Here is a 13,048-nt window from a genome sequence, read left to right as displayed (position 1 = left end):
CTCACTGACTCCACTGAACTGACTCAACAGATTGGAACTAGAAGTCATCGATCTGCAAGCCCCTTTCTCCTGAGTTCTGGGATTAAAGGTGTGTGCCCCCACGCCTGGGCCTAAGCTTTTCTTTCCCTGAAATTTGCTCTATACCAGACTGGCCTTGAACTCAGAAATCTGCTGGCCTCCTCTGTCTCCTGCGATTAAAGGCATGTCTGTATTCCAGCTGCATCACATAGAGCTAGAAGGTCTTTGGATGTGATCTCTCGCCAGAGCAGACAGGTTCTGAGTTCAAACTACTCTACACAACCTGGACCGCAGCCATTGCCTAGAGCAAAGAGAATTCAGACACATTCTCCACCAGCAGAGGCAGAAGCAGGAACAGGAAGAGACGCACAGAGGAGGCTCTGGCTGGCTTTCAGCCGCTGCTGGATGGTGACCCTGTTCAATGAAGGGTTTGATGGTTACATCTAAAGTAATAGCTCTTTACCACTAAAGATGCTGATGTTGACCCTACCTGTTCACACCCTTGCCTGCCAATACTTCATTCTATCGGTCTCAACGATGCTTTGATAGAAGCCCATTCGGTGGCAGCTTGTCTCTTGTCAACCCCAACCTCCAGCTGTCCCTGAGCTTCTGGAAACTGCCCATCTTCTTGCTAGCACATGCTGGGTTCCTGGTGAAGGGCGTGCCCCTCCCATTCTTTCACTAAGGCTCTCTGGCCTCACCAAAGAAATTCATTCTGGTGCTGCCAACCCACTTAACCTCCTTGACCCTGAGCTCAGAGCACTACGACGTCCACCTCCAAAATACTGAGGCTTCTCTCCCTCCCTATGCCTCAGAGTGCAGCCCGGAAGCCTGCTGGTCTACCCCAGGTGTCTGTGCTGGGAGAACATCTAGGTCAATTGTTCTCTTCCTAGCTTTACTTCTGCCCCTACCCGGCCCCAACTGCAGACTCTCCAACCACCTTCACGCCCTCCGCCACCACAGTTTGCTGACCCATCTTACTTAGATCTTGAAGTCTCTTCTCTAGACGCAGTATTTCATACCTGCACAGGCCTGAACTTCAGCCAAATCCAGTTTAGACGTGCAGACAACTCTTGGAGGAAACAAATGCCATCTTGTGAGGCTTGCATTTAGGCCTTTGTTTGGTTGGATGGTTTTGGGTTTTTTGTTTTGTTTTGTTTGAGACAAGGTTTCTCTGTGTACCCCTGGATGTCTTGGAACTCACTCTGCAGACCAGGCTCAAAGGTCCAACTGCCTCTGTTTCCTCCAGTGCTGGGACTATATGCACTACCACTGTCCAGTGAGGCTGTGCAAACATGAGGCAGAGCAAAGAGCTGTCTGCTACCAAAGGCATTTGCTTGGCAGTTCCTGACTTTGGTTCAGTCTTAGATCGCTAGGGAATGCTGGGACTTAGCCAATATTTGTAGCATCTCTGATATCTCTCTGATATCTCTCTCTCTCTCTCTCTCTCTCTCTCTCTCTCTCTCTCTCTCTCTCTCTCTCTCTCTCTCCTACACCAACTAAGAAGCTGGAACAGCCCTGGCCTCCTCCCACCCAGAGTCCTGCTTAGGACACACTGTGGTGGAAGCTGGACTCTGTGAGGCCAGAGAGCATACTAAGCCATTTTCAAAGCTTGTTATTTTTGAGGCCCAGAGCTCCAGAAATGAATTGAGAAAGAAAATGAAAACCATAACAAGACAGATAGCCGGAGTGCAGTCGCCGCTAACAGAGGCCGTCAGCCGAAACCAATTTGGACAGCTCAGCTCAGTCTTGCCTCATGAACTTCACTTTGCCTTAGAAAAGCCTTTCAGCACACTGGGCACGCTGGGGGTGTCTCTCTCTCTCTCTCTCTCTCTCTCTCTCTCTCTCTCTGTGTGTGTGTGTGTGTGTGTGTGTGTGTGTGTGTGTGTGTGTGTGCACACGCATCAAGCAGGAGACTGGGTTTCAGCGCCATTCAACATGAAAGCAGCAAAGGAAGCTTCCTTCCTTTTATTGAAATGATGTTATCTGTGGGTTCAACCTCAGCAACTGATAATATCTTTTTGTGGGCCACCAAGATGGCTCAGCAGGTTAAAAGGCACTTGCTGCCAAGCCTGATGGCCTGAGTTTAGTCCTTGGACACTGTATGGTGGAAGACAAGGCCTGACTCCTGTAAGTTGTGCTTTGACCTCCTTGAAGGTGCTGGGACACATCTCTCTCCCATCCCCCTACAGAAATAAATGTAATTTTAAAATGTTAAAGAAATATAGCTCCTGGGATTTTGTCCAGTCTTGTGACACACACTCTTAAGACTTTGGAATCTGTTAAGCACTGTTCTGTTTCGGTTTGGTTTGGTTTTGGGTTTTGGGTTTTCTATAACAAATATCATGAACAAAAAGAACATGTGGAAGAAAGGGTTTATTTCATCTTACACTTCCAAGTTAGTCTGTCATTGAAGGGAATCAGGGCAGGAACTGAAGCAGAGGCCATGGAGGAACTCTGCTCCCAGGCCCACACTCAGCTACATTTCCTACACAGGTCAGCCCACCCACCTAGGGGATAGTACCACCCAGAGTGGGCTACGCCTTAACACATCAATTAGAAGTTCAGAAAGTGATCACAGATGTGCCCACAGTCCAGTCAAATGGATGCAATTCCTCATCTGAGATTCCCTCTTTCCTCAAGTGCCAAGTCGACAACCAAGATTGGCCATCCCAAATACTGAGTATCTTTCGGGTGCTAGAGAGAGCATGGATTGGTGGCTAGGTTTCCTCAATAGTGTGAAGATGCCCAGGAACCAATCGTTTGATAAAGAGGTGAGAACTCTCAACCCTTACCCTCCTCGGAGGAAAAAAAAAAATAGAGGGCCTGAACATTGAGCTGACTGCCATCAGTTAACTGTCACTATGACAACATGTTTCAGATAAAAACTTTATAGGGAGGAAGATTTATTTTCACTCACAGTTTCTGAAGTCGCCATCTCCTGGGGATGACCATTGCTCTGGGGCCTGTGTCCAGGTAGCACAGATGGCAGTGACTGTGTGGTAGAGTAAAGCTGCTCGCCTTGTGGGGGCCAAGAAAGACAGAGAGGAAGGGGATGGGTTCCCAACCCCCAAAGACTTACCTTACTCCCCCTCACAAAGGCTTCACAACCTCTCAGCAGAGGTCCTGGCTGGACACGACCCATTACTACTCAAGTCTTTGAAGATATATATAGAAGCCACAAATCATCAATAATCATTCAGCCTGCCAGGGGTAAAGTAAAGAGGCCACCACAGACACTCAAATGAGCCAGGGTGGTGGTGCACACTTTTAATCCCAGCACTTGGAAGCCAGAGGCAGGCAGATCTCTGAGAGTTTGAGGCCAGCCCTGTTCTATAGAGCAAGTTCCAGGATAGCCAGGACTACAAAGAGAAACCCTGTCTGGAAGAAAAAGAAAAGAAAAAGAACCAACTCAAATGAACAGGATGCTGAGAGCTTCTGGCTTGCAAACCATGTAGAAGGAAGGACCATCCAGAGAAAACACAGAGGCTCCAAAAGCTTCCCTCACACGCCACCGTTCTGTCTCCAGCATCTTCAGCATCCTTGCATCTTCAGCATCTCTAGGTCTCTTGTGATGGTCTATCTCCAGCATCTTCAGCATCCTTGCATCTTTAGCATCTCTAGGTCTCTTGTGATGGTCTATCTCCAGCATCTTCAGCATCCTTGCATCTTTAGCATCTCTAGGTCTCTTGTGATGGTCTATCTCCAGCATCTTCAGCATCCTTGCATCTTCAGCATCTCTAGGTCTCTTGTGATGGTCTATCTCCAGCATCTTCAGCATCCTTGCATCTTCAGCATCTCTAGGTCTCTTGTGATGGTCTATCTCCAGCATCTTCAGCATCCTTGCATCTTCAGCATCTCTAGGTCTCTTGTGATGGTCTATCTCCAGCATCTTCAGCATCCTTGCATCTTCAGCATCTCTAGGTCTCTTGTGATGCTCTTTACAATAGCTCTGAAACTGTTAAGTGCTTTCCTAAGTTCTTGGAGATGCTCCATCCAACGAGCGACCATGCTCGAGGAGGGGATCGTGGAAACCCTTAATCTCTACCATTTTTGCAGGAGCAAAAGCCACCCTCTGAGATCCACAGTGAGCAGTGTGGGACTGCGCTCTTAGCCATGAGCCTTGACTCTCTCAGAAGAACATGCCGGATCGACTCACAGGAGCCTCGTGTGGTGTCTGCAGGGGATGATGGATTGTTGGTGGCAATCCCTTAACATCCGGGTGAAGGGTTATGCCGAGTATTGAGAACACAGGAGAAAACACTCTGTCTGTTCCACTCCTGCTGGGCAGCCGTTCCCAACTTACTGCGTCAAACACTAAATTTTTTTTTTTTACAGTCTTTCAACAAAATCCTTTTACTGTCCCAGGCTCTGCCTTTTCACATGTTGGTACCGCCCTCAATCCAACTGCTCAGGCCCCAGTGCAAATCATCTCTTACTTTCTCACATATAAGCCATTTTGATATTCTGACATGCCACCTCCAAAGCTAACCAAAACTTTGCCATCTTCACTTGTGTTGTCCACCGAATATACTGGCGTATGCGGATTAGGAAGTATTTTGAAAATATTTTTGGGTACAGCACTCAAAAATGTTTGGAAGTCATTCATTGTCTCTCAGGTTATTGAGACTGGAGCCCTTAGGTGTGGTCAGTCTTGGGGGTGGGAGGGAGCCTTATAAATGGGATTAGTGCCCTTATGAATGGGGCCCCCGAGGAAGCTTGTTAGCCCCTCCCATCAAGTTAGACCTCATAGGAGACAATGTCTATGAGGAAGTAGGTTCTTAACACACACTAGATCTGCTGGGGCTCTAATTTTTGAGCTCCCCAGCTTCTAGAACCATGAGCCACAAATTTCTGTTATTTATAAGTAACCCAGGCCAGGGTTATTTCATTATAGCAGTTCAAATAAAGATAGTACATATTACACATGCTATTTTTTTTTCTAATGAAAACCTGTGTGTTGACTGGTGTATCGTTAATTTTCCAAAGGAGTATATGCTGAAGACAGGACCCGATGTTGTGTGTGGCACATCTTACTCCCTGCTCCTAGAGGCCTACAGAAAACTGTGTGGTGGTACAGCAGTGGTGCAGAGGTGGCAAGGTCGCATGCTACAATGGGTAAATGTCCTCAGGAAACTCTGGCTCCTAATCACTGTTAATGATTAGGGGTCTTACTGGAAACAGGGTCATTGCAGATGTGAGCAACTCGATCAGTTCAGATGACGTCACTTTAGTGACTTTGTGTTCAGATCCCATCACCCACCTAAAAGCTGAGTGTGTATGTGTGCATGCCTGTAACCCCAGCACTGCAGAGACAAGAAGATCCCAGGGACTCACCAGTCTAGCCAGCCAGTCTAGTCAACTGATAAACTCCAGATTCACCAGAAACTCTGGATGGAGAGATGGGTCAGCGGTTAAGAACACCGTCTGCTCTCCCAGAGGTCCTGAGTTCACCAGAAACTCTGTCTCAGAAAAGAATGTGCAGAGCGATAGACAAAGATGCTGTGAATTGACCTCTGACTTCTACACACGCAGTCACAGGGCAATGCCCCTGTACACACACACACATACAGACACACACACACAGACACACACACATGCACACTCACACATACACAGAGACAAACACACAGACACACACACATAGAAACATAGACACACACGCACATGCACACACACAGATGCACACTCACACACACACAGATGCACACTCACACACACACAGACACACAGAGACACATACACACATGCACACACACAGACATGTAGATACACACACAGACACACACACATAGACACATAGACACACAGACACACAGACACACAGACACACGCACACGCACAATAAATACAAAGAGAAGACACAAAAGGAGAAGGCTACTTGGAGGCAGGGACTAGAATCCTGCGCTCATGAGACAAGCTACAGTGAAAGTCCACAGAGAGGGCAGGGCCCTCGTGAACTTTGACTTCTGACCCCTAACTTGGACTGGGGGTTGGCGGAGAAGGAATTCCTGTCATTTCAAGCCCTCTCTCCCACAATGCTCTGTTCCGGAAGCCCTACTGTCCACTGCTTGGGTAAAAAGAGAAAACAAAAGGATCTACCTCTAAGATTTGTGGTTTACAAGTTGTTAAGAGTAAAGGGAAGCACAGTGAAGGACCCAGGGCGCCAGGACACATCTAAAGCAGGTCTCAGTCAGTGAAGGCAAAGATAACCCAAGCAAAACACCCAGGTTTCATCCAAACCAACATCACTCGGAGCAAACATCAGACCTATGTGTTCCCTCAAGCAATGAAATTCCTCATTAAACATTTGCTGCCTCAGCTGGGATTAGTAAAAAAAAAAAAAAAATCACATTACAGAATGTCAGAAAATGTCCTCATTGTTTATTTTAGTGTCTGCAACGCTTCTAAAAGTCGAGGATTGGTAATGAAGTTACCTCAGCCTTTTAGGACATCTTTGAACATAAATTGCATTAACTCAGACATCTCCATTGGTTCACCGAGATTAATGGAACTGCAGCCACCAGAAGCCCTGGCTGCATAGGAAATGAAGATTACCAAACGCTATCAACAATAATACTCGCAAGGCCTGTAACATGGCACCAGGGAATTTACATTTTTATGAGTAATTTTTACGTGGGTTTTAAGTCAAGCAGCACTTTGAAAAGAAAAATTATCCGAATTTTAATTTCTTAGAGCAGTGAATAGTGCGTCGTCGTCGTACGTGGAACACGCTCAGATTCTCCTCCTCAGCTGAAGTGAGACACTGGGCTGGCTCACTTCCTCCTCACACTGGTGAGGACCTGAGTTCAAACTCTCGGTACCCATAAAGTAAGAGTAGGAAGTGGGGAATGAGGCTATTCCCATGATTCTCTCATGCCTTAAAATCCTGTTGCCCATGGAGAGTTCATTCACTGTCATTACTCTGCAGTATATTTGCGTGGGCTCCGTCTCATACTTGGTTTTGCTAGGATTTTTTTTAAACATTTATTTATTCATATGAATGTTATGTTTGCATGTGTGACAGAAGAGGGCATCAAATCCCATTACAGACGGTCATGAGCCACCATGTGGTTGCTGGGAATTGAACTCAGGACCTCTGGAAGAACAGACAGTGAGTGCTCTTAACCGCTGAGCCATCTCTCCAGCTTTGCTAGGATTTTTTAAGACAGGGTGTCATATAGCCCAGAATAGCCTCGAATTCTGTATTAATAGTTGAAACTGGCCTTGAACTCCTGATCCCCCTGCCTCCATCGCAAATTCTGGGATTACAGTCGTGCACCGCCACACCCGGCTCAATCTTTAGTCTTTTTTGAGCCATTACACCTTCTCCATAATTTCTCGGGCCTTCGGCATGCTCAACAGGCCACCCGGAGGAAAGATTCCCGAAGCCGACTCCTGCCACAGGTGCCTGTGCAGCGCAAGTCTGCACGGTGTCCGCTGCGTAACGCAGGAGACAAGGGAGGCCGGTGCGTGCTCGGCGCTGAGTTCCACCTGCCGTACCATGCACCACAGAAGCCCAGCTCCCCAAGGCAGCACTGCTTCCTGTCTGCACAGGATGCTAGAGGAAGGAGTGGGAGCCTCAGCTTCAGATCATGGGAAACCCTCAGGTTTCTCCTTCATTTCCAAGAAGACTGTACAAAAAATATACTTATTTTTGCGAGGTGACAGGAAAAATATATTCTTACTTTTTTTTTCTTTTCTTTTTTTGGGTTTTTGTTTTGTTTTGTGTTTTGTTTTTTGTTGTTGTTGGGGGTTTTTTGTTTGGTTTTTTGTTTTTGTTTTTGTTTTGTTTTGTTTTTGGAGATGGAGTTTCTCTGTGTAACAGCCCTGGCTGCCTGGCTGTCCTGGAACTTGCTCTGTAGGCCAGGCTGCCTACACCTGCCTCTGCCCCCCTAGTGCTGAGACTAAAGGCGTGTACCATCGTGGGCCTAGGTTATTATCGCTATAGGGTCCATGAATAACTTACAAGCATATGAGTGTAGGGGACCTGAAGGCCAAGTGGACCAGCTGTACCAAAATTCTAGTGGGCTGCACTGGGGGAGATGGCTTGGAGCACAAGCGTGAGGACCTGAGTTCAAACCCTCGGTACCCACATAAAAAGTCCCTGCCACACCTGCTGGGTGGGGTGGGCGGAAGCCATGGGATGGCTGGGGCTATTCAGCGATAAGTCTGTCTCAAGGGAATAAGATGCAGATCCAGACACCTGGATCCCTCCCCGACACCACACACACACACACACACACACACACTTCTGATGGTAACTGACAACTCTTTATCACAGGACAATCTAACATGATAGCTGGCATTTAAATTGTTCAGCTTAAGCGGCTAGTTTCACAATTTGTCCCGTCTTCCACTTAACCTCTCTCTACTCAACATCTGCAGTTTCATAGCTTGCATCAAGACTGCCTACTTCCGGCCTGAAGAGATGGCTCAGCGACTAAGAGCACCTTCTCCTCTTCAAGAAGTCCCAAGGTTCAATTCCCAGCAACCACCTGGTGGCTCACAGTCCCCTCTATACTGGAATCTGCTGCCCTCTGCTGGCAGGCAAGCGCATATGCAGGCAGAGCACTCATACATAAAGTAAGAAGACCGCCTGCTTCCATACGCTCCAGAGCCATCTGGAATCCAAGTTGCTGCCCGTGAGACCGGCCTGTGGTCGAGCCAATTCCCTGAATCTTTTAGGAAAAGAGGTTTTTGTGTTCTGCCCAGAAGCCAATCCTTGTAAACTCAGCTTCTCCGTGGGGCAAAGACAAGAAGTGTCTCAAAGGGCTGGGCTGAGACATCAACCCTGTCAGTACCTGCTGCTTCCTCACGGTGACGCCTGCACCGTTCAAGCCTGATTTGTTCTGGTCCTTTCCAGTATGTCCTCACAGTCCATTTTTGCTGCCGTTGTTTGTTTTTAGACAGGGTTGTGCTGTGCGGCACTAACTGTCCTGCTTCTTGCTATGTAGCAGAAGATGGCGTCCTTGGACTCGTTGCAATCCTCTGCTTTAATTTCCTGTGTGTTGGAATCACAGATACACCTCCATACATGCCTTGGGTTTTTTGTTTTATGTAAAAGTAATTTTTTTATTTAAAAAAAAAAGTATGCAGTTGGGGAGCGGGGGTGTGCCCCAGAGGGTGACGCTGAGGACAGGAGTTCAAATCCTCAGTACCCACATAAAAAGCCAGGATGGGCTGCACATGCCTGTAACCCTAGCAGTGAGGAGCAGAGAAGGGTGGATGCAGAGAGCGCATTGGCCAGCTAATCTTGCTGAACCAGCGAGCTTCCGGCTCAGTGAGAGAGCCTGTCTTGGAAGCGGTAAGGCTGACAGCAATAGAGGAAGATGCCTGCCATCTTGCTCTGGACAGTGCATGCACCTGAAAAGGCATACACCTGCAACTCGCACACCATACATAATGTAACCACACATAATCACACTCAGCATACAGCCTGAAACCACAGACTACAAATTATGACAGAAGATTTCTACTTCCGGCTAGAATTGAGTAACAGGAATTCTAGATTACATTCGCCGTTTGTTCTAGAAAAGAACATACTTAGAAAGGGCTTCAACCTTTCCCAAACCTACTTTATTTGAGGTTCTTTAATGCTTAAATCTCCCTTCCAGCCCACCTACCCTAAATAGGAGAGAAGAGAGGTTAATGGGAAAAGGACAAGTAGACCTTTTTGGACTCTGCTCCTGGGAGCGATTCCCCTGGCGTAGTGGGCTGGATTTCAGCAGACCAGCAATTCAACCAAAGTTGCTGCTGGAACCTGGAACAGCAGCCGGGACCCAGAGCCCCGAAGCCTCCTCTGGAGTGGTTCTCTCTAGGAGTGTTACAAAGTGGAGCGAAGAATAACCAAACAATTTCAAGACCCAAAAAGCCTCTGCCTCCTGTTTTGGGTTCATGCACACACACACACACACACACACACACACACACACACACACACACACAGTGTGTATATGTGTATGTGTGTGTATATATATATATGAATATACATATATCTCCTCTCAGAGTCTGTACTAAGATGTGTTTCAGCTGGCAAGAACCAAGCCCCTGCACAAGGTGGTTCATCTTCTAGTGGATAAACATCACCTGTTCTCTCACAAGTCTGTTCCCCATCCCACACTGGGGATCAAAACAAAAACGTGTGTACATCCACTACAATTTACAACCACTGCAACACGATAGGTAGGGAGGTAAGTAGAAATAGAGACAGGCAGAAGACCCTTAGAAACTGAACGTCAGCCACTGCAGGTCGGTAAGCCTGTTATCAAGAAACAAGGTAGGCACTGCCTGCCCCAGGTTACTGTAGGAAGATTACAGCTAAAGCCAAAGAAGGGCAACCCAGGCCCAACCACGAGGTCTGCAGTAAGAAGATGAAGTTAGGAGGCACAACAGTCCATGAAGGAGTGCCAGGCAGTGGTGGCGCACGCCTGTAATCCCAGCACTCAGGAGGCAGAGACAGGTGGATCGCTGTGAGTTCGAGGCCAGCCTGGTCTACAAGGTGAGTCTAGGACAGCCAAGGCTACACAGAGAAACCCTGTCTCAGCGGGGGTGGGGGTGGCTGGGGGGTGGGGTACGGGAAGAGCCCACAAAGGTCAAGGTGGCCAAGGTGGCCAGAGGTTTAGAACAGAATGTGGAGAAAAGAGCTGCATAGAAGCCCTGAAGATCTACAGACCATGGGGTCATTTGCATTGTCAGCTGAGGGACAGCCAAGATGTTAGTCAAGGCTCAAAGGGGGGAGGAAGCCTTAGTCGGTTAGGTGTGTGCACTATAAGCATGTAGCCCAGAGTTCAAGAAGTCCCAGCGCTCAAATGGAAACCCCTGGTGTGGTGGTGTGCCTGTCATCCTAGCACTGGGAGGCAGGCACAAGAAAAACCCCCAGGGCTCACTGGCCAGTCACCCCACCTGAATCAGCAGGTGCCAGGTCCCCGTGGGAGACCACGTCTCAAAGAACAAAGTGAGCATTTCCTGAGAAAGAACACATGAAGTTAACCTCTGAGCTCCGTGCACATGAACACGCCTGCACCCATGCACTTCAGTATGAGCATACACAAACTTCTGCACCTTCCCCTAGGGTGAGGGTGAGGGGGCCCTCTGAACAATCACAGAGTCTCCCCAGGGCTGGAATAGGGCTGATAACTGTATGCCTGGGAGCTGGGGAGACAATTCCCAGCAGAGCGGGTGCTTGGGAGGAGTTACCACTTCAGTTCCGGGATTAAAGTGAGCCCTAGAGAAAAGGCTGGCCAGGGCCTTCCTAACAAAACTCTCAGAACCAAGCGTCCAGAGAAAGTCCCTGGGGAATTTTGGTACCTCAAGGGGGTGAGGGTGGGGCACACAATTCAAGAATATCCACAAGATAAACATTCAGTAAGTCTTATAAAATTATTCGTTAACTGCATTTTACATTTAAGCCTGTAAGAGATAAAGGAGACGGAAGGCTGAGCTGCATTTGCGAAACACGGGATGTGAGGTTTCGGTCTTTGGTTTTCAGGTGCATTAGATGAGTAGCCAACAAGAAATTATAATCAAGGGCTCAGGATGTAGGTTAGTGGTAGAGTGCTTACCCAGCATGCACAGGGCTCAGTGTTCAAGCTCCGGTATTGGAAACAAACAGTGAAAGACAAAAAGTGTTAAGCATGTGTCAGTCCATGACATTGGTCCACCATGATGCACCACATATATATATGGTGTGTCTTGCTTGAGAGTGAACTGCGTAGGACTGGAGCTACTGAGAACACGTTCCTTTCATGTTTACACATCAGCAAGAAAAGCCACACTCTCATCAGCCTTGTTAATCATAGCAAACTCAGAAACAGAACAATGTAACTCTCCAAGAGATATTAAAAGCCATATTAGAGTTTGTTTCTCAAGACAGGGTTTCTCTGTGTAACAGCCCTGGCTGTCCTGGAACTTGCTTTGTAGACCAGGCTGGCCTCGAACTCACAGAGATCCACTTGTCTGTCTCCCAAGTGCTAGGATTAAAAAAAAAAAGAAAAAAGAACAAACTATATGCTTCTCAGGAATGAATCATTTAAATATCAACATGCTAAAAGTCTGAAGCAAAATGACGGTAAAAGATATCATGCGAATACAAAAATATCTTCACAGACAAAAATTTTAAACTGTGAGTATCAGGAAAAGACTTCAAAGCGAAGAACATTAATAGGAATAAAAAAGGCAACTTAATAATGATAAAAGGGTCAACTTAATGTGTATTATTTAACAGTACTAAACATTTATGAACCAAATAACAGAACTTCAAATCACATAGCAAAAATGAAATTTAAGACCTCTTATGGACAGAAAGCAAACAAAATTCACAAGAATATAAAAGAAAAGAAGCCACAAGTTCCATTCTTTTTCACAGGTGCACAAGGAACACTTACCAAATGGAGTTTATAGACCATTAAACAAGAATAATTAAAAGGAATAAAATCATACAGATGTCTCCTAACTACAAAGAATTAAAATAGAAAAAAGGGGGGGGCAAGTTTTGGAAATTTCCAAACATTTGGACACTAAATAACACACATTTAAGTAACTCATGAGTTTAAAAAAAAAAAAAAACTCAAGGGAAATTATGAAGTGTTTTGAATTGGATGAAAAACAAAACCACAACATATTGGGACTTTGGGGGATACAGAGCATTAAAATGTAAGAAAAGACCTCAAGTCAAAGGTTCCATTCATACTTTAGAGGGAGAAAATAAAGATAAAAATAGCATAACACCTAAACCTGTAATACACAAAATGAATTCATATCTGATCTGAGAAAAATAAACTAACAAGTGTCCTACTAAACTGACCCCAAAAATAGGAAAACAGGTTTTAAAATGATAGGACACTACTATAGACCTTGCACATTTAAAGGAAATATGAACAATCACACCACAGCTTATTTAAAGACACAAGTAACCCTAAATCTATGTGCTAATACTGCATTTACAATAATATACCCTCACCCCCACCCCAGGGTCATTCAGATGGCTCAGCTTATAAAGGTACCTGGCAACCTAAATTCAATCCCCCAG

Source organism: Acomys minous (genome assembly GCF_964271855.1).
Source record: "Acomys minous genome assembly, chromosome: 11".
Lineage (NCBI taxonomy): Eukaryota > Metazoa > Chordata > Mammalia > Rodentia > Muridae > Acomys > Acomys minous.
This window is presented reverse-complemented; position numbering follows the sequence as displayed.